Genomic DNA, 20,963 nt, shown 5'->3' on the forward strand with positions numbered 1-20,963 from the left:
ACTCACCTATCCAGACACAGGCATTATTTGCTATATTTCAGGTACACTCCTCACATACTTGCCCTGTAGACGCTGCATGGTTATGGTTTCCAGTGTATTATGACATTGATTGTTATCTGTGTTCTGGTGTGAGTTTGTTATATTTTACCTGTGCTCCAATACGAATACTTTTTAACAGCACTGGGAGATTTTAAACTGCAGCTAGAATATTGTCTATCAAATTGACTGATTTTCTATGTATTATCTATTTTGAATTACCTGCTAAGTAATCTCATGTCAGTTTATTTATTTGCTGTGTGTGTTTTTTCTGTGTCCACTGTGGACTTTATAAGTGGATATAGGAATATGAGATCCTTCTAATTTAAGTATATATGCTCGCCTTTTTTTTATTTTGCACAGATCCATTGGTTAATTATGGCTAAATATATTTTTTCTATACATTGTGTATTCACTCTTCCCTTTTTTCTACACTGACCAGTGTATGTCAAATGTAGATAGGGGTTTAATCTGCTGATCGATTTTCTATTTAACCCTTGGTTCTTTATGCATGATATACAACCATTATGTATCACCATGATTTTCTCTCATTCTGATCACAGTATCAATATGTCGATATTTATTTGAATATCAAAATGTGAAAATAATATTTTTTCAAAAAAATTGTGTATGTATCACCAATTTGAAGAGAATTCTTTTTAGTAAGTTTATTTATTAAATGCTAAGTTTTAATAACATTCTGTTCATTACTTCTACATATCGTTTCAAGAGTGCACCCACAAATACATATTTGTCTTTTTCTTTAGTTTTTGTTATTTACAATAACTCCCCCATATGTGTACTGCACAAATTTTTTGTGGGTGCACCACCAACCTAGAGTCATCCAGAATTTATTGCATGTGATAGACCATTATGTTGGTATTTATCAATTTGTTCTGACCTTCATATGTCATATTTTCAATGTATTCTTGTATCACTTGTGCGGACTCATTTTTCTATATTTCATATTTGTGATTATATGCATACCTGTCTGGAGCTCGTAAGCAGAGACAACACAGTGCCAGGCAAAAAGTTCTGGTTAATGTCAGCAATAAGACCCCTCCAGATACTTGGTCCTTCTCCATTACCGGCTGTGTACAGACCTTGGATGGAGGAGGAGAGATACGCTGATGGCTAACTACATTCACACTGACTGTGCCACAAGACCTGCGTGGGAACTAGGTCTTAAATCTGAACTAGGTAACATCCACAATACCTCCTGACTAGCCATATCTGTTGCACGCAATAAAGGTCTATTTGCTCCTACTCACAGTGATTATGATAATTTGCTGGAATCAGCAAACAAGTTTGTATCACTCAAATTGAGGATTTTTTGAAAGTAGCTGTTCAAAAGACTAGCTATACAGTATATTGCCGTTCTAGCTATATTTAATGAGCAGACCATTATTGGACAGAGTCGCCCTGTATTTGGATTTATATGTATGGATTTTATTTTGTATGTTTTGGTTTTATTCTTGAGATATCTAAATTTGTATCAACTAAGGGTTACTGAATTAAATAGATACTTTTTATTATTTTATTTGAGCCCTGACTGATATTTATTCTGCCATTTCACAAAACTTTAGCACACATGCGCAGAATCTTTTATATTTGTCACAGTTTGTTTGTATTGTGTGGTGGTTATTTCCACCCCAGCAATTGGAATCTGCAGCTATGTTAACATACAGTATGTAAAGAGCAATAGAAGTGATTTGGGGTTAAATTAGCGCTGAAGTTGGTTCATATAATCTTTTAATGCACAGGCAAACGCAGGGGGGGTGTTCCTGTAAACCTTCCTTCCCAGCCCACACCATGGCCACAATAGAAATAGTAATATAATAGAATGTTACTAGTGCTGCATGTTCTTCTCAATATCACTAATTAAATAATAGGCAGCACATGTGGATCTTTTAACATGTGTCAGCCATTAATAAATACACCTGTTCACCAACTAGGAGATCTGGAAAACATGCACCGTTAGGGGTGCACTGCTATAGACCATTTACAGGGTTAATTATTAATACTGTTATCCAGTACATAAGGAGACCGATATGTACATATATGTCCAGGGCAGTGCTAGGTTCTTCTCTTGCTCCCAAGACTCCCGGACCTGCTCCAATGCTCTGGAGTTGTGCCTACATCTGAAATAAAACCATTCAGCTCAGGCAGGATGATCCTACTGCCATATCTAATGGCTTACTGTGATCGCTGGTCCTGTATATGGTGGAATTATGACACACAATACACTTGGTATGACACATATTAAAACTGGTTAAGTGAGAGAATTATGCCCTCTTCACTGACTGGTCACACTCACTCTAATATCAAGCATTTGGAAACCTCCCTCTAGAAATCCTGCATTTGCCACTGTAATGGATTGGAGCAGGCACATTTTAAATGAATAGTCCTGTGTGCTAAGCTGAGTAGTTGGTCCTGCATAACCCTCCCCCCCTTAGTATCTAATTTCTATTGAAATCACTGTTTTCTACAATGTCCACCCTCCTCGGTACTTGCCTGGTTATGCTGATCTTCAGTCACAAGCCCTGCCAGATAGTCTACAAATCACATGGTCACCCTTATGCTGGGTACACACTAGCAGATAAATTCTGCCCGTCCAATAAATGCTCCAATCAGACAGAGTGATTATAGGATGGGTGCACACCCGTACACACAGAACAATTCCTAGCTCAGTGTGTACTTTCTTCAGATCTCTTCAAAGGGATCAGGAGGTCGGGTACGAGATAGCGCGTGTGCAGAATATCAGATCCCAACCTTGTGATCTGACCGTCACAGGAGTGTTTGAAGCCATTTATCAGCTAATGCTCCTGCACACACGTTTCCAGAATTAAAAGAATGGTCCGACTATTGCACAAGTTTGTACCCAGCTTTAGTCGAACAATTAAACAATTGGATGCGACAAAACCACTTCATGAGACCGCACTGATTAAATTGATATCCAACACATGTACATCTGTGCGAAAAATAACAGTTAGGAGTTGATTAGCTGGTACCTTATCTCCATTCATCTTATCTCTTTCCAAGGCTTAGTAAATAGACCCCATAATCCTCTAAAGCAGTGTTTCTGAACCTCGGTCCTTAAGGCACACTAACAGTGCAGGTTTGATTGATATCCAGGCTTGAGTACAGATGGTTAAATCAAAATAACTGAGCTACTAATTAAGACACTGTGCTCAAGTATGGCTATCCTCAAAATCTGGACTGTTATACCCCTTTTACACCAGAGCAAAAACCTGGGTTTTTGCTGGGTCTACCTGGGTCACAGCTCAGTGTAAAAAGGTCCCTGAAGAACAACCAGAGGTCAAGTCACCTGGCAATCTAACCCAGGTAGCTACCGGGGTCAGACCTGGGATGGACCTGGGTAATGGTGCAGTGTAAACGGCGCAACCCAAGTTATCTGACCTGGGTCATGCCTAAAATGAGCTGATTGGTGGTTGTGGAGCAGTCACCTCCCACTTTTTATGACCTCACAAGTTTAGATTGGCAGACCCAGATTCACTGTGAACAGGGCTGACCTGGGAGTAACCCAGATCGAAGTTGCAGTGTAAATGGGGTCTGACCTGGGTTGGAACCATGTCCAAAAACCCAGGTCAGACCTGGGTTTTTGGTGGAAAAGAGGTATAAGTGTGTCTTGAGGACCGTGGTTGGGAACCCCAGCTCTAAAGAGACATGTCTACAAACCATTTTTCATTGCATTAATGATGTTACTGTAGTGTATTAGTGGGATGGTATTTTTCTCTCTGTAACAGTTTACAAAACAGGATGTTGCTTATTTTAGAAAGTAAGAAGGGCAGGATCACTTCCACCAAAGACAATTTTTTTATGCAACTTTAATTTTTCTTATTTATGAAAACTGACATCCACAAAGACAGATGTGTAAACAATGTAAGTAATTTATTCATCCATTCATTTTTAATCTATGATATTTAAAGAAACAAAACATTTTATGTATGGAAATTTTAATGAAGACAGATCTTATCATATTGAAATAGTTACAAATTAAGTTTTAAACTATCAAAAATTAGTGAAAATACTTTTATGCATGTTTGTAAGATAAATACTTCTCATGTTTCTATGGCATCATCCAAAAATTGTTCTCAAGGGTGAAATGAACTGTTATGGTGCAGGGAAGCCGATGGACAGAATCCCAACCGCCGGGTTTCTGACTGTCTAATCCGAGCAAGGGTTAAATGACAGACATTGAGATCCCGACATCTGTCATTTTACCTACGCTGGAAGCCCGACGCCCATCATCCCATTTGAGGGTGCCGGGCGCGTACAGCCGCATGGGGGGGGCGAGAGTTAGGTTAGGGGGCTTCCGGGGGGGACTTAGGGTTAGGCACCCACACCAGAGGTTAGGCTTAGGCTAGGGGAAGGGGGGTTAGGCATCCCCCGGGAGACTTTGGGTTAGGCTGTGGGGAAGGGGGGGTTAGGTATAGGTACTTGGGGGGGGAGGTTAGGGTTAGGCACCCCTAAAGGAGGGTTAGGGTTAGGGGGTAGAATTAGGTTAGTTTATACTTACCTTAAGACGTTCGGGATTTCCTCCTTTGCTGGGCTGCCGCTGTCGGGAGCCCGGCAGTAAATCATACTGATCCCTGGTGTGTTGGATGATCTATATAGATCATCCAACACACCATCAACTTGCCCACAACTATAATGACCCGCGACCAGCGATAGCGGGTCCCTATAGTAACCTGCTCGATATCGAACAGTTTGTCCAGCATGCAGGGATGATGGGTAATATCGCTATCACCCATACGTGCCCGCGCATCGCTGATCATTCAGCGGTTGGCAGGGGCCAAAACTTGAATGATCAGTGAATGATTTGTATGGTAACGATATGCACAATATTGTTACCGTTCAAATCTGCCACGAAAATTGCTGTGTGTCCGCGCAGAATTTGGCTAACAGGTTCCATAGAGCCACGTCCAACTCACAGCAGATCTTTCAGTCTGAGAAATGTTCTTTCTAAGTCCTTATAATCACTGGGATCTGATTTTCTTAAAACAAGAAGGGTGTGAGAAGTGTGTATTAGTGGGGAATTAAACTTAGGGCCTGATTCAAATCCGCCCGCGAGAACTTAGTGCTCGCAAGCGGGTTGATGGCCGGGCAGTGCGCACACACGAGCCCCAGAGTGAGCGAGAAATCACTCGCTCCGGCTCTCGCATCCAAAAGGGCCGGCTGTCGATGTTGATCGACAGCTTTCCCTGTTTGATAGGCAGGTCGGGGGGGGGGATGGCTGGCCAAACGGAGGCGTTCCCGAAGGAACGCATGCCATTTGGGGGCGGCTCTACTGACATCACGAGTGATGTCAGTAGTGAGCTTCCGGCTCTATTAGAAGCTCACTGGGGCTTGCGATGGACGAGACCCTACCACAAGGGTCTCGTCGCAAGCCCGATGGTCGCGATGGACACGACCATCGTGACCATCACCTGGCCGGTCGCAAAAGCTGTGGGTGGTCACCCACAGCTTAGCGAGTAGCCTGGAGGCCGGTTCCAAAAAAATAAAAAGCCCTAAGGGGCTGCGAGCAAAATTTAGGGGAATCTGGGCTGCCGTAAAGTGTGGCCACTACCGCGATGATGAGATCATCGCATGGAATAGGATTGACCCACTATTCTGTGATGAAAGGTTATCCACCATGTGTCCCTCAACCTCTTTCTTATACAGTATCTCGTGTTCATGTTCATACATCCCTCTAATGCTGTATCTCTCCTTCACCTCTTCCTTATGCCTTACATGTGCCCATTCTCCTTTCCATTATTGGTTTCCCTTGTCTATTACACATTCCATATGCCCCTATTTTCAGCCAATCTAACCCCTATCTCACTCCACACATGCTTTCCTTTATGTCTCATTACCAGGATCTTTCTCAACTGTACTTACCCCATGCAAATCTCACCCCATCCTTCCCTCTCTCACTCTCTCCTTTCCATTTATACAGCACACTGCATCTCTCACCCCCACATTCCCTCTCACACATTTTACCTCTGAATCTTTCCATCCTTCTCATCCCCTGAAGCCCTCACTCCCTCCATTCCTCTCACCCCCTGCAGCCCTCACTCTCTCCATCCCTCTCGCCCCCTGCAGCCCTCGCTCCTTCCATTCCTCTCACCTCCTGCAGCCCTCACTCCTTCCATTCCTCTCACCCCTTACAGCACTCACTCCCTTCATCCCTCTCACCCCCTGCAGCCATCACTCCTTCCATTCCTCTCATCCCAAGCAGCCCTCACTCCTTCCATCCCTCTCACTCCCTGCAGCCCTCACTCCTTCCATTCCTATCATCCCCTGCAGCCCTCACTCCTTTCATCCCTCACACTCCCTGCAGCCCTCACTCCCTCCATTCCTCTCACCCACTGCAGCCCTCACTCTTTCCATTCCTCTCACTCCCTGCAGCCCTCACTCCCTCCATTCCTCTCACCCACTGCAGCCCTCACTCCCTCCATCCCTCTCACCCCATGCAGCCCTCACTCTCTTCATCCCTCTCACCCCCTGCAGCCCTCATTCCTTCCATTCCTCTCACCCCCTGCAGCACTCACTCCTTCCATTAATCTCACCCCCTGCAGCCCTCACTCGCTCCATTACTCTCACCCACTGCAGCCCTAACGTCCTCTATCCCTCTCACTCCTTCATTCCCTCACTCCCTCCATTCCTCTCACTCCCTGCAGCCCTCTCTTCCTCCATCCCTCTCACCCCATGCAGCCCTCACTCCCTCCATCCCTCTCACCCCCTGCAGCCCTCACTCCCTCCAACCCTCTCACCCCTGCAGCCCTCACTCCTTCCATCCCTCTCACCCCCTGCAGCTCTCACTCCTTCCATTCCTCTCATCCCCTGCAGCCCTCACTCCTTCCATCCCTCTCACCCCCTGCAGCCCTCACTCCCTCCATCCCTCTCATCCCCTGCAGCCCTCACTACTTCCATTCCTCTCACCCCCTGCTGCCCTCACTCCCTCCATCCCTCTCACCCCCTGCAGCCCTCACTCCCTCCATCCCTCTCATCCCCTGCAGCCCTCACTCCTTCCATCCCTCTCACCCCCTGCAGCCCTCACTCCCTCCATCCCTCTCATCCCCTGCAGCCCTCACTACTTCCATTCCTCGTACCCCCTGCAGCACTCACTCCCTCCATCCCTTGCCCCCTGCAGCCCTCACTCCTTCCACTCCTCTCACTCCCTGCAGCCCTCACTCCTTCCACTCCTCTCACCCCCTGCAGCCCTCACTCCCGTCATCCCTCTCACCCCTTGCAGCCCTCACTCCCTCCATTCATCTCAGCCCCTGCAGCCCTCACTCCTTCCATTCCTCTCACTCCCTACAGCCCTCACTTCCTCCATCCCTCTCACCCCATGCAGCCCTCACTCCATCCATTCCTTGCACCCCCTGCAGCACTCACTCCCTCCATCCCTCGCCCCCTGCAGCCCTCACTCCCTCCATTCCTCTCACCCCCTGCAGCCCTCACTCCCTTTATCCCTCTCATCCCCTGCAGCCCTCACTCATTCCATTCCTCTCACTCCCTGCAGCCCTCACTCCCTTCATCCCTCTCACCCCTGCAGCCCTCACTCCTTCCATCCCTCTCACCCTCTGCAGCTCTCACTCCTTCCATTCCTCTCACCCCCTGCAGCCCTCACTCCCTCCATTCCTCTCACCCCCTGCAGCCCTCACTCCTTCCACTCCTCTTATCCCCTGCAGCCCTCACTCCCTCCATTCCTCTCACCCCTGCAGCCCTCACTCCCTCCATCCCTCGCCCCCTGCAGCCCTCACTCCCTCCATCCCTCTCACCCCCTGCAGCCCTCACTCCCTCCATCCCTCTCACTCCTCGCAGCCCTCACTCCTTCCATTCCTTGCCCCTGCAGCCCTCACTCCCTCCATCCCTCTCACCCCCTTCCTTCCCTCACTCCCTCCCTCTCACCCCTTCCTTCCCTCACTCCCTCCATCCCTCTCACCCCATCCTTCCCTCACTCCCTCCCTCCCTCTCACCCCTTCCTTCCCTTTAGCAATTCAGCAAGGATCTCTATTCTGCTAACATGCATGCAACACAATTGCTAAAATAACTGAGATATGCATATTATTGCATTCGCATTGTGATCGCAGCCTAACATAAGGACGCCCATTTCCCCTTACATATACTTTGGCAATATAGCAGAATAATCGGTAACATCGAGTAACATCAGACCCATATGCACACTTGTGCAAGCCCAGACCTTACTCAGAAATTGCTAACAGCCAGGTATACTATGAGACCTCACACTGCATATGGCATTGCACTGGCTAATTTGTGCACACCCCTATAACAGAGTTACAATGCACTGGCACGCCTGCGTTCACCCGAACACCGTCACCACCCACAAACAGCACTTCCTGTCAACCACTCTGCGATGGGTCTGCGTAGCCACTGCGATCGCAGTCCCGATTGCAATAGCTAGTTCACATACTGCGATGCATATGCATGTGCACAACGCAACTATTAGCTGATTGCGAGCATATTAGCAACTGCGTTCCTTGCTGAATTAGGTCCATAGTCATCCACAGGGGCGCCGAGAGGGGGGGGTACAGTTTACCCGGGCCCGGGCTTCCAGAGGGGCCGCCCCCCTCACTTTCTCCCTCCTCCCTTCCTCTGCAGCAGCTCAGCACACAGCCACGCCTCCCGTGATTAGGTCACGTCCCCTCTTTACCGGGGTCCCGCATGGCTCTCTACGCCCCTGGTCATCCAGATCCCCTGAACTGCAAGTGGGTGCTGTAAACCTTAGTTAGTGCACAGATAAGGAAGCGCTAAGGGTTCTCACAGCCTCTAGTAGAGGTTCTTATCTAAGGACCATTTAACTTGCAAATTGGTATCAATCTTAACTTTGTATTTAGTTATGTGGCCAGACTCTGTGATTCCACATTAAGTGAAAATTGGTTGATAATCTTGTGGATAAATCTGAGGATTCACAGCAGACAAGTGGAAACTGTTATGGTGCCTACATATGGTATGATCAGTCAGCAATAACAATATCACTGGCTGATCTCCCTGCACCTTCCCGGAGTGCTGGATGATCGATATCGATCATCCAGCACACCACCAACCCACCAATGATGGGCCAGTGACTTGTGATCAACGCTAGCGGATCCCTATGTAACCTGGTCAATAATGACTAGGCTGGCCTGCATGCAAGGGCGATGGTCAATATCGTTATCATCCATCCATGCCTTCGCACCGCTGGTCGTTTGTGGGTTGGAAGGCACCAAAAAATTAACGATATGAACGATAACGATATAATCGATACTGTTATCGTTCAAATTGTGCATTTTTATGTTTATTCAACTGAAACTGTCACAATCTGCAACATAAATACAATGTTGCAACACCAATGAAAACCGTGTTTTCTTTGGAGATCTATATACAGTACCATCATTTGAATTCACTAAACATTTAACCAATTATGGATTCTAAGAACTTTTTTTTTTTTTTTATGCTTGAACAGGATTAAATGTAAAAGTATTTTTTTTACATATGCGCACACACGCATGTCTTGTACAGGGTTATTAGGGATATTTATTTATTATATCTATTGACTTTGATATTGATTATGTCAATTACATCAATAAATGTATTTTAATTGATTGATTTTAATTGATTTCATTCTCTCTCCGCTCTCTCTTTGTTTTGTTGTTTACAGTATTTAACTGCTGTACCACACAAACTAAATGCCAAATTTAATTAGCCACCGTAAAATCTGGTTGACTTAACACACAAATCACGCAGTAATTTAACTTTTTGTAATATTGCAGTGGTGTTTTGTATCATTGAAAAATGAGGGCCCAGGTTTATTGATTATAAACCAAAATATACCACAAGGTGGTTTTTGCCCGTGCAGCCACCTTTCACTGGAATGAGCTCGCTCGCTCGATCAGGCTCTCGCCGACCTGGCAGAGCTTCAAACGTGCACTGAAAACCGACCTGTTCCGCAAAGCGTACCCTTCCACCACATAACTGTGTCACCTGGTAGCTCTCCCTCCCGCCTCAGCTATCTCTACCTTGCCTACTTCCTGCACTCAGGACCCCCTCTACACACTCATGCCTCATGTCATCTGTCTGTCTCCCCTCTCCCCTAGATTGTAAGCTCCTAGGAGCAGGGTCCTCCTCCCCACTGTCTCACAGCCCTCTTCTCTAGCACTTCTATGACAGCCTTCACCTTCAGAGCTGTATTGTGTATGGAGAATTGTGTTGCTATTTGGTACTTGTGTTCTGTTTATATTTTGGTTACTGTATTGTAATATAATGTTCTGTGTACCCTTTACTGTATGTATGGCGCTGCGGACCTCTTGTGACGCCCTATAAGTAAAATTTAATAATAATAATAATAATAAAAGGGGGCTCTCAATGTTATACAATACTACAACAGCAACTTCTTCAATGCAAAATTAAACATTTACTTTGTTCTCTAAAGTTCACCAACTACTCAATACAGTCCTACTTCAGGGGTTGCTCTAAATGAGCTAATGTGACACCCAAGAGAAAATTCTATTCTACTAGTGGTGTGTTAGGGTGCTTCCTAACAAATACTCTGTCTCTAGATGACCTTGGGCTCTTCCGGAATATTACCACATAGATTCAGGCAATAATGGGCAAAACAGTTGGTACATTTATTCAACAATATACAATGAAATTTGTACACACACTTTAAGACAGGAAAGTACACTGAGATCCGTATGTTTATTATAACTGGAACTCTGGAACCACAGACCTGACTGCTGAAAGAAGGGTTAAGCGATAGACATGCATAAAGTAAAATACCAGGATGTGATACCAATAATACATAAAATATAACTCTCTATAATTTTGTGCACAAAACTAATAAAAGTATCTTTTTACCTCTGCATGCAAAAGAGTGTCTGAATATCATAGCGTTTGCAAACGGTGCCCGGGATATTTACTGAAGTCCCAATAATTTCAATCCTAGCAGTACTGCTGACTGTATTAAAGTCGATTTAATATGAAGAAAAAGGGTATTGTTTCCTGTCTCTTTAGTTTCCTTTCCAAATCTTTATCACTGACTTTAGCTGATCTATCCCTGTAGGATAATGTTTGAGATCTCAATTGTCCTCTTTAGTGAATGTAACAGGACAGGCATGTTAGGGGGGATAACCTGCATATACACTGTCAGCTCCGATAAGGTGTAGTGACTAATTAACTTCTCCTGTGGCTGATTGCAAAATCTCTGCTGACTATGACCATGGATGTGTTGCCCCTCAACTACTAAGTCCTGTCAGAACTAGTGCATTGTGTTGATGAGGAGGGGGATATTTTATATGTAGGCTGACTGTAGTACTCACAGGACCGTCTCTGGCTCAGCTTACCACCTGGAGAGTCGCACCCCTGCACTTGATTCACAGTCAGGTAGGCAGGGTGGTAGTCTTTGAATCAGCTCTGTCTGCCTGCCACTGCTCTGTTCTGCCTCCGTGCTCCTTTTCCACCGGCTGATCACTGAAGGGAGGGTCCGTCCTCTGCTGTGGCTCCGCCCGGACCTGCCTCCTAGTCTCTCTCTGCAGTACTGCTGCCGGGGCTGCTCTTTTGGCTCCCGGCTGTCAGTCACTTTAAGGGGAAGGCTGGTGAGCGGCCCTTGCTGATGCTGCTCTCCGCTGGCAGCGTCCCCACAGCTCCCCGGCTGTCTGAGTCCCAGCTGACACCCTCTGGCCGCGATGAGACCTCACCGCGGGCACCGGTAAGTCCCGCGCTCATCACATCTGGGGCAACTCTCTCTCTGCCCCTCCGGTCAGTGCAGCACTCCCGCTCCGCTCCTCTCACCACAGGCACACCCCCGGCAGCCTCCGCGGGTGCCTCTTATATCCTAGCGGTCGCGCGCGGGCTCCTTCCCGCTCACTGCACGCGCCGCTCTCTCCACTGAGGTCTCCATAGAGCTCCTTCTCCCCTCTGCGGCGGCGGCATTAACCTGCTCCATGCCGCGTGCCCATCAGTGCACAATAGTTCAGGGAAGGCAGGCTGCTCCAATGTCCTCTCTAGGGAGGGGGGGGGGGCGCTGACACATCAAACAGCATTTCCTTACTATTTAACGCTGTGTAAATACACAGACTGAGTCTTTTTAGCTTATTTACTGAGCACCTACAGTACATCAATCAGCACCCTTCTACCACATAATGCAGTGTAAATATATGAATTATTATCTCAACATACCATGTATCTATATAAGCTGGACAATATACACTTTAGGGGTATCACATTCCTCCCCGCTAGAATGCTGCATGTCCCCATGCATCGGGTTTTCTAACAAATCTGAATCACTATTAGACAAACTCTACCATTGTTTCTTTTGCAACAACATTGGCAACTATAACTCTTAACACAGTATTTACACCTGTAACAATTTAGTCTGATACTTTTAAGCAGCTACTGAGCATACTATTGCCTGCATCTAATGGGTAGAGTTTCCTTTGCGTCTCTTCCCTGACTTGTTGCATGCCTTTTTCAGAATTGCTGCCATCTCTTGAGAGCTTATCGTGGTGTATTCGACGTCTGGGCGATGCCACTCAGGAAACAGATATGTCACTTCTTTATCTGCACTAGGATTGTAAGTAGGGATGTCAGATTCGAACTTCAACTTTAATTTAGCGGAATCTGGGCAATTGGTTTCAGGCGGTTCTGATTCTTCTGCCGTGGCCATGCGTTTCACCCCTTTGTTGTCTGTCGCTTGTTCAGTGGCCCTAGAATTTTGCTGATTGAAGCAATTTACTTGCAAAGGGATGTCCTCCACTCTAGCTTCGCTTTCAGGTTCTGGCTCTGGTTCTGGAGAAGGTTTTGGCCCAATTACATTCTGCCGACTCTGCAGCACTGTCTCACTTTCCAGTTCTTGAGGTTCCTCTCTATATTCATGGTATTGGAAATGTTGCTGGTAATGACGTGGAGTACCTCTGCAACCTGTATAGCGCCAATACCTCTTCCGATCTGCGGCATATCTGCTGCCTTGAACTGGGACACCACCAGGGCCGGTTACATTTGTTGCTTGCAGACCTTTCACTCCTTGGACCACAACAAACTCTACTTTTTCTCCATCTCCCAAACTGCGGAGATACTTCCTGGGATTATTTTTTTTGATTGCAGTGTAGTGGACAAACACGTCTTCTTTGGTGTCATCCCGGTTAATGAATCCATACCCGCGTTTCACATGGAACCAGACGACTTTTCCAGACATTCTTCCTGCAGGTGGAGTGTTCACAAATTTTATCTGGTTCTGTGATATTGGACCTTGATTCACTTCTCTGGGTTGCCTGTCTTCCAGCATTGGGCCTATTCCATCTGTCTCTCCTGAGGGCTGGCCCTCGACCCCAGGACTTCTAAGTTTAACGACCCTCTCCAGTTGCAATATCGCTCAATGTGGCCGCTCTGGTTACATTCACGACAGATGGGTTGTCCTTGTGAATTAAATTTATCTCCGACTCTCCTCCTATTCCTTTTAGGAGGTTCCCACCAATCATCACTGGCATGCCTTCGATCCGAGTTTCCTCTCCATCCAGAGGAGTCATTAGGTCTGTGACGAGAGAATTCACGCATCTCTCTGTGCAGTTCTGTTATTTCCACTGCTAATCTTTCAAGCTGACCTTGCAAAATTTGTATCGAATTAAGGTTAGCCATGGCTGGACGAGTGTTGGACTAGTCTCCCGCAGCTTATTCGTCATCGGATGATATGACTTGCTCGAATCCTGTTCGTATGACGCCAAATGTGACACCCAAGAGAAAATTCTATTCTACTAGTGGTGTGTTAGGGTGCTTCCTAACAAATACTCTGTCTCTAGATGACCTTGGACTCTTCCGGAATATTACCACATAGATTCAGGCAATAATGGGCAAAACAGTTGGTACATTTATTCAACAATATACAATTAAATTTGTACACACACTTTAAGACAGGAAAGTACACTGAGATCCGTATTTTTATTATAACTGGAACTCTGGAACCACAGACCTGACTGCTGAAAGAAGGGTTAAGCGATAGACATGCATAAAGTAAAATACCAGGATGTGATACCAATAATACATAAAATATAACTCTCTATAATTTTGTGCACAAAACTAATAAAAGTATCTTTTTACCTCTGCATGCAAAAGAGTGTCTGAATATCATAGCGTTTGCAAACGGTGCCCGGGATATTTACTGAAGTCCCAATAATTTCAATCCTAGCAGTACTGCTGACTGTATTAAAGTCGATTTAATATGAAGAAAAAGGGTATTGTTTCCTGTCTCTTTAGTTTCCTTTCCAAATCTTTATCACTGACTTTAGCTGATCTATCCCTGTAGGATAATGTTTGAGATCTCAATTGTCCTCTTTAGTGAATGTAACAGGACAGGCATGTTAGGGGGGATAACCTGCATATACACTGTCAGCTCCGATAAGGTGTAGTGACTAATTAACTTCTCCTGTGGCTGATTGCAAAATCTCTGCTGACTATGACCATGGATGTGTTGCCCCTCAACTACTAAGTCCTGTCAGAACTAGTGCATTGTGTTGATGAGGAGGGGGATATTTTATATGTAGGCTGACTGTAGTACTCACAGGACCGTCTCTGGCTCAGCTTACCACCTGGAGAGTCGCACCCCTGCACTTGATTCACAGTCAGGTAGGCAGGGTGGTAGTCTTTGAATCAGCTCCGTCTGCCTGCCACTGCTCTGTTCTGCCTCCATGCTCCTTTTCCACCGGCTGATCACTGAAGAGAGGGTCCGTCCTCTGCTGTGGCTCCGCCCGGACCTGCCTCCTAGTCTCTCTCTGCAGTACTGCTGCCGGGGCTGCTCTTTTGGCTCCCGGCTGTCAGTCACTTTAAGGGGAAGGCTGGTGAGCGGCCCTTGCTGATGCTGCTCTCCGCTGGCAGCGTCCCCACAGCTCCCCGGCTGTCTGAGTCCCAGCTGACACCCTCTGGCCGCGATGAGACCTCACCGCGGGCACCGGTAAGTCCCGCGCTCCTCACATCTGGGGCAACTCTCTCTCTGCCCCTCCGGTCAGTGCAGCACTCCCGCTCCGCTCCTCTCACCACAGGCACACCCCCGGCAGCCTCCGCGGGTGCCTCTTATATCCTAGCGGTCGCGCGCGGGCTCCTTCCCGCTCACTGCACGCGCCGCTCTCTCCACTGAGGTCTCCATAGAGCTCCTTCTCCCCTCTGCGGCGGCGGCATTAACCTGCTCCATGCCGCGCGCCCATCAGTGCACAATAGTTCAGGGAAGGCAGGCTGCTCCAATGTCCTCTCTAGGGAGGGGGGGGCGCTGACACATCAAACAGCATTTCCTTACTATTTAACGCTGTGTAAATACACAGACTGAGTCTTTTTAGCTTTTTTACTGAGCACCTACAGTACATCAATCAGCACCCTTCTACCACATAATGCAGTGTAAATATATGAATTATTATCTCAACATACCATATATCTATATAAGCTGGACAATATACACTTTAGGGGTATCACACTAGTATATACTGTATTACGAAGTAGATAAAGTTTATCAAAAGATAAAGATATACGTAGCTAAGGTAGGTTTTAATGCAGTTCATAAACATCTAGACATGTCTCTTCAATGATTCCTGGGGAGTCCCTTTTGTAAAAAACAATTAGACACCCGGATTGCAGATGTCCTCTTTGTTGACTTAGATGCAAGGGCTGAAGTGTATTCAATGTAAGTCTGATTTTACAGCCCTGTATGCGGACAGCTGCGGGGGGGGTTAGGTTAGAGGATCCCGGGGGGGGACTTAGGGTTAGGCACCCCCCCGGGAGGGTTAGGTTTAGGCTAGGGGAAGGGGGGTTAGGGTTAGGTACCCCCCTGGGAGACTTTGGGTTAGGCTGCAGGGAGGGGTGGTTAGGTTTAGACACTTAGAGGGGGGTTAGGCACTTTGGGGGAGGTTAGTGTTAGGCACCCCTATGGGAGGGTTAGGGTTAGGGGGGTTAGGTTAGCGATACTTACCTTAACTGACAATCGGGATTTTCAACCTTGCCGGGCTGCCGCTGTCGGGATTACAACTGCTGGCTATACATACTGATTCCCTCTGTGCAAGAGTCACCTACTCCCCAGAAGTACCTAACATCCATAGTGTTGACTTAGAGTTTGACCACCAACAGATCCTGAATTAAGGCTACAATCAATGGACTTTTACATATCTTTATCACTATCAGAGTGCACTATGTGACTCTTCTTTCGTTACATTATATTATAAGAGATGAGCGGGTTCGGTTTACAGAGATCCGAACCCACCCATGTTTTTTTTGTAGATCTGAGTCAAATCCAAGCTGGCTCGGATGTTCCCGCCTTACTCGGATCTCTCAAATCGAGGCAAAACCATAGAGACAAAATCTAGCGGCTCGCAAGCTTTCGTCTCTATATATAAGGGACGCGGCGGGCGCCATTTCACTCCGGCTGTGGAGACTGAACAGGGAGGGTGTGTAGTATAGGGCTAGGGAGAGGTGATGTGCTGTTCTGTCTGCTATATCCTGTTCTATCTGCTGTGTTCTGGGCTGGTGCTGATCCATTCTGGGCTGCTGTCACTGTGGTGTCTGCTGTGTCCATCTTGGCTGTGGCTGATCCATCAGGGCTGGTGCTGTCTGCTGTTTTGTCCACTGCATCCATCTGGGACCAAGTTCTGGACCCCCCAAAAAAATTTAAATATTTTTTTTTTGTGTAATATATATGTCTGTGTGTGTGTTAGGCTTAACCACACAAGATCTAGTAAGTCGGCAATGCAACCTAGTGTTGCCCGACTCCAGTCATTATCAATCTGTACTCTGGGCCAAATTTCTGGAGCTGGAAAAAAAAAAAAAAAACATATTGTCTTTTTTTTTTCAAATAAATGTATGTGTGTCTGTGCGTGTTAGGCTTAGCTGCACAAGACCTAGCAAGTCGGCAACGCAGCCTAGTGCTGGCCGACTCCATCGTCAATCTGTGCTCTGGGCCCCAGTTTTGGAGCTGGAAAAAATATAAAAACATATTGTCTTATTTTTCAAATAATTGTCTGTGTGTCTGTGCATGTTAGGCTTAGCCGCACAAGATCTAGCAAGTTGGCAATGCAACCTAGTGCTACCCCAACTCCAGTCATCATCAATCTGTGCTCTGGGCCCAAGTTGTGGACTGGCAAAAAAAACAAAAACATAGTGTATTTTGTTGTAATTTTTTTTTCTGTGTGCGCACGATTGAACGTGTGTGAATTTTGTAACCGCGCCTTGGCTACATTATTGGTGCTTGTGACACTGCTTCAAGACTGCAGAAAATATGGAGGGCTGTCACATGACAGGAGAGCCGAGAACCACATGTTGTAGCTGCCGTCAGCAGTGAAAGGCCATCAACTACCTCGTCCTCTATGAAGGCCCATGCCCCAGGGCTTAAGTCACGCCATGGATATGGTAAAGCTACTTTTACTGAAGTTAAGAAAAGAAAACTGAAAGGAAATTTGACTTTAGATAAACAAAAAATTGGCAATATGCCCTTCACTACACGAAGTGGCAAAGAAAGAATAAGGCATTGGCCTTTCTTTATGAAGACTGCTGGTTCTGATTCTGATAGCCCTTCGGAAAAAAACAACTGTGTGCCCTGAAAAATCGAAATCACAAATCCCTGAGGAGAGTGCAAGTGTGTCCGTGGTTGCCATGTGTGAGCCAGACCTAAATACTAGTGTACTGGAGGATCCTCCCAGTTCCAACATTTGTGTGCCCTCTGTACAGTAAATGTGAGGAAGGGCAGTCAGCATCTTGCAGACGTAGTCAGTGAGGATGCTTCTGTGGAATTGCACATGGAGGAGGAGGATATTTTGGTAGTTGAAGGTGCTAAGGATGATGAGGATGTTGATTAAGATGTTGGTGATGAGGATGTTGATGCCGAGGATGTCCTTTGTGTAAGGAAGGCAACAGCTGTTGCCCATGGATTGAAAAAGCCAAAGCCCATTGTTGTCATGCCGGGACAAAAGACAAAAAAATCTACTTCTCACGTGTGGAATTATTTCCACCCCTATCCGGACAACAGTTGTAACCATTGCAAAGCAAGAGTGAGTTGAGGGAGGGACCTAAACCACCTAGGAACCTCCTCCTTGTTACGTCACTTGGAGCGCATTCATCAAATATCAAAGTGTATGTCGCCAAGTTCCAAAACTCAAAACACTGAAGTCCAGTGTCACCTACCTGCTCCCTCTCTGTGGGATCCAAGCGCCTTCGATCTCCAACATCAACACCTGCATCATCATCAACATCCTCATTCGTGATTGGAAGTAATTTTAAAAAACAATTGACTATTAAACAGTCCTTTGATAGAGGAAGTAAGTATGACAGCTGTCACCCAGTTTCACAGCGGATCACTGACGCCATGACGGCTGTGCTAGTACTAGATGGTGAAATAATAAAAAATGAGGATGATAGTGTGGAGGAAGTGCAAAAGGAGGATGAGGGGGAAATTTGTGTCCTATCTGATGCTAATGTGGATGTTGATGATAAGGATGTGGTTTGCGTAAATCAGCCACCAGTGGCAGCAGTTCTTGCTAATGATAAAAAGAAAGCCAGAAAAGCAACATCTTGGGTGTGGAATTATTTTAATCTAAATTCTGATAACAGTTGTGAAGGCATCTGTTCCATTTGTAAAGCTAAAGTTATCAGATGAAGGGACGTTAACCATCTAGGCACCTCCTCCCTGTTACATCATTTGCAGCAAGTTCATGCAATTTGTTTAACAAAATTATAATTTGTAAATTAATAACAAGCTGTCCAGTATCAGCTACCAGCAGTATGGACAAAACATGCAATCTCCACCACCAACACCCTCATCATCAACCTCCTCCTTAATAATTGAAGGTAGTGCTTCCAAAAAATGTTTTGTTGGGGCCCAAACAAACCAAGGAGTTCAGCCACGAAAGTGTCAGTCCTAGTGGCTAAAGTGCTTGGTTTGTTAAACTGTGCATGTCCTTTTTAATATCCCACATTTGGCACAATTTGGGGCATTGTGGACTGACATTATTATAGTTTATTAAACTGCCATCCTGTCTGCCACTGCTGTGTGGCAATGTTTCATAGATGTCCTGTATATTTTTTAAACTGCCGTGCATTTGTGCTGCTGCTCTGTTGCTTACTTTAGCCAGCCAGCTCGCTGCAGCCTTTGGCCTATATTGGTGAAAAATAGTGAAATCAATATTGTGAGCTGTGAGGTGGTTAAAAATGCTTAGAAATGCCTGAAAATGATTGTTATTAAGGTTAATAATACTATAGGAACAAAAACAGGCCCAAATTATGTGGTTTTAGCTGTTTATATAATTTTTTTGGAAAAATTACAGATCCAAAACCAAAACCTAAAAATAAAACACCAAGGATAAAAATCCAAAACCAGATTCAGATCCAAAACCAGGGGAGATCCAGATACAAAACCAAAACACGGGGGTCGGCGCACATCTCTATATATTATACATACTAAGCAGTCAGTAAGCCTTCCATAGCCATCCAATTTAGGCACAACGCACTAGCTAACCACTTACCTCTTAAACAAACTAGGAGATCTCCAGCCAGAGCAGCTCCTAAAACATTGGCACAAAACCTCAGAGCACAACATACATCAACAATATTTACCATAAAGAAACTCTGTGTATGAGCCTTCTGCAGCACCTGGGACAGAATCTGCAGCTGAGTATTCAGTTACCAGAAAAATGTGATGGGAGTCAATAGTCACTATAGGCAATTTATTGCTCAGTGCAATTTAGTTTTTCTCATACGCCCCTGGACTTAACATGAGGATGCTTTAAAGGTGGGATTTATTCTTACTCTGCTTCAAAAGCCAGCATTAGTTTGGGCCGCACCATTTTTGGGAAAATAAGATCCTATGTTAAATTCTTATCCAATATTTCTACATTTACATACATTTTTCTAAAGCCTTTGATGACCCCTGTTGTGCCTTGACTGCTGGGTTACAATTGGTGAATTTAAAGCAGTGGTCCAGCTCTGTACTTGCCTATGTGGTGGAGTTCCATTAGTGCATAGGCGACACTGAACATGGTGGCTATGTGACATCAGTTTCAGATGGTATTAACAATGAACTTGCTCGAATAGATCCACTTATGGAATTAGAGGAATTTTGGATTGTTGCATTACAACAGACTCTAATTTAAATTAGCATAGGAGTAAAAAGAAAAGTTTTTCCGTGAAAAACACTCCTTAGCCCTCTGTGTACAATGCAATTCCTGATGCACCAGAGACTTCAGACTCAGAACACATGTGTTACAAATTGGTGTGTTTAGCCTCACCTACCCCTCCACCACTCGCAAGTTGCGGTTGATTGCTCTTATCCTGGTCACCTGCAAAATATTCCTTAGCAGCATCTCTGTTCCTACAGATCTTCCAGTAACATGGGTGCGGCCATATTGGATTCATAAGGTGATCCAGCCTCATCCAATCAGACTCCTACAGAGCTCAAATGACCCGGTCTATCTATAAACATTCAGAGTGCCCTATGTAAACCTCTCACTTGCACTTGCTCAGTGCCAGTTCACCTTGTATTCAAGAAGTTCCTGGTTCCTGAGCCAGAATCTTGATCAACCTGTTCCTGATTCGACCCAGCAGCTCAGGCAATTGCCTCCAGTCACTCACTGCTGTCTGTCCTATGTACACTCCACTGTGCACATCACTGTAGCTGAATCTTGTGGCTTCAAGCTTCCTACATTCCTTACTGAGCTCAGAGCTTCCCTTCTAGACCAGAGTGCATCTCATATTTTTCTGCAGTCTCAGCTATAGACTACCAGCTGCACAGTGTCACCAGTCTGCAGTCTCATCTAAAGTTCTCCTAGTGCACATTACCAACTTGCAGCATAGTTGCCGACTTTCTGGCTGCTCCTTTCGGGAGGGAGCAGCCAGATCGGCAGTTCAGCGGGGGGTGTGGCCAAAAAGGGGGCGTGTCGGGACTGGTGCCTGGCATTTGTAAG

The 20,963-nt window shown here is 45.8% G+C and overlaps 1 protein-coding gene across 1 annotated transcript in view; it reads left to right on the forward strand.

The window, feature by feature from the left end:
• Window positions 1–3,911: 3,911 nt before the first annotated feature.
• Window positions 3,912–20,963, forward strand: part of LOC148509077 (B-cell receptor CD22-like) — an 87,198-nt gene continuing 70,146 nt past the window's right edge. Inside the window, exon 1 of the mRNA XM_088443619.1 lies at window positions 3,912–3,939. The gene's annotated coding sequence lies outside the window, so the exon portion shown is untranslated. The remainder of the gene's footprint in view (window positions 3,940–20,963) is intronic.

This window comes from Taudactylus pleione, unplaced genomic scaffold (genome assembly GCF_031769625.1).
Source record: "Taudactylus pleione unplaced genomic scaffold, aTauple2 ptg000332l, whole genome shotgun sequence".
In the NCBI taxonomy this organism is placed as follows: Eukaryota; Metazoa; Chordata; class Amphibia; order Anura; family Myobatrachidae; genus Taudactylus; species Taudactylus pleione.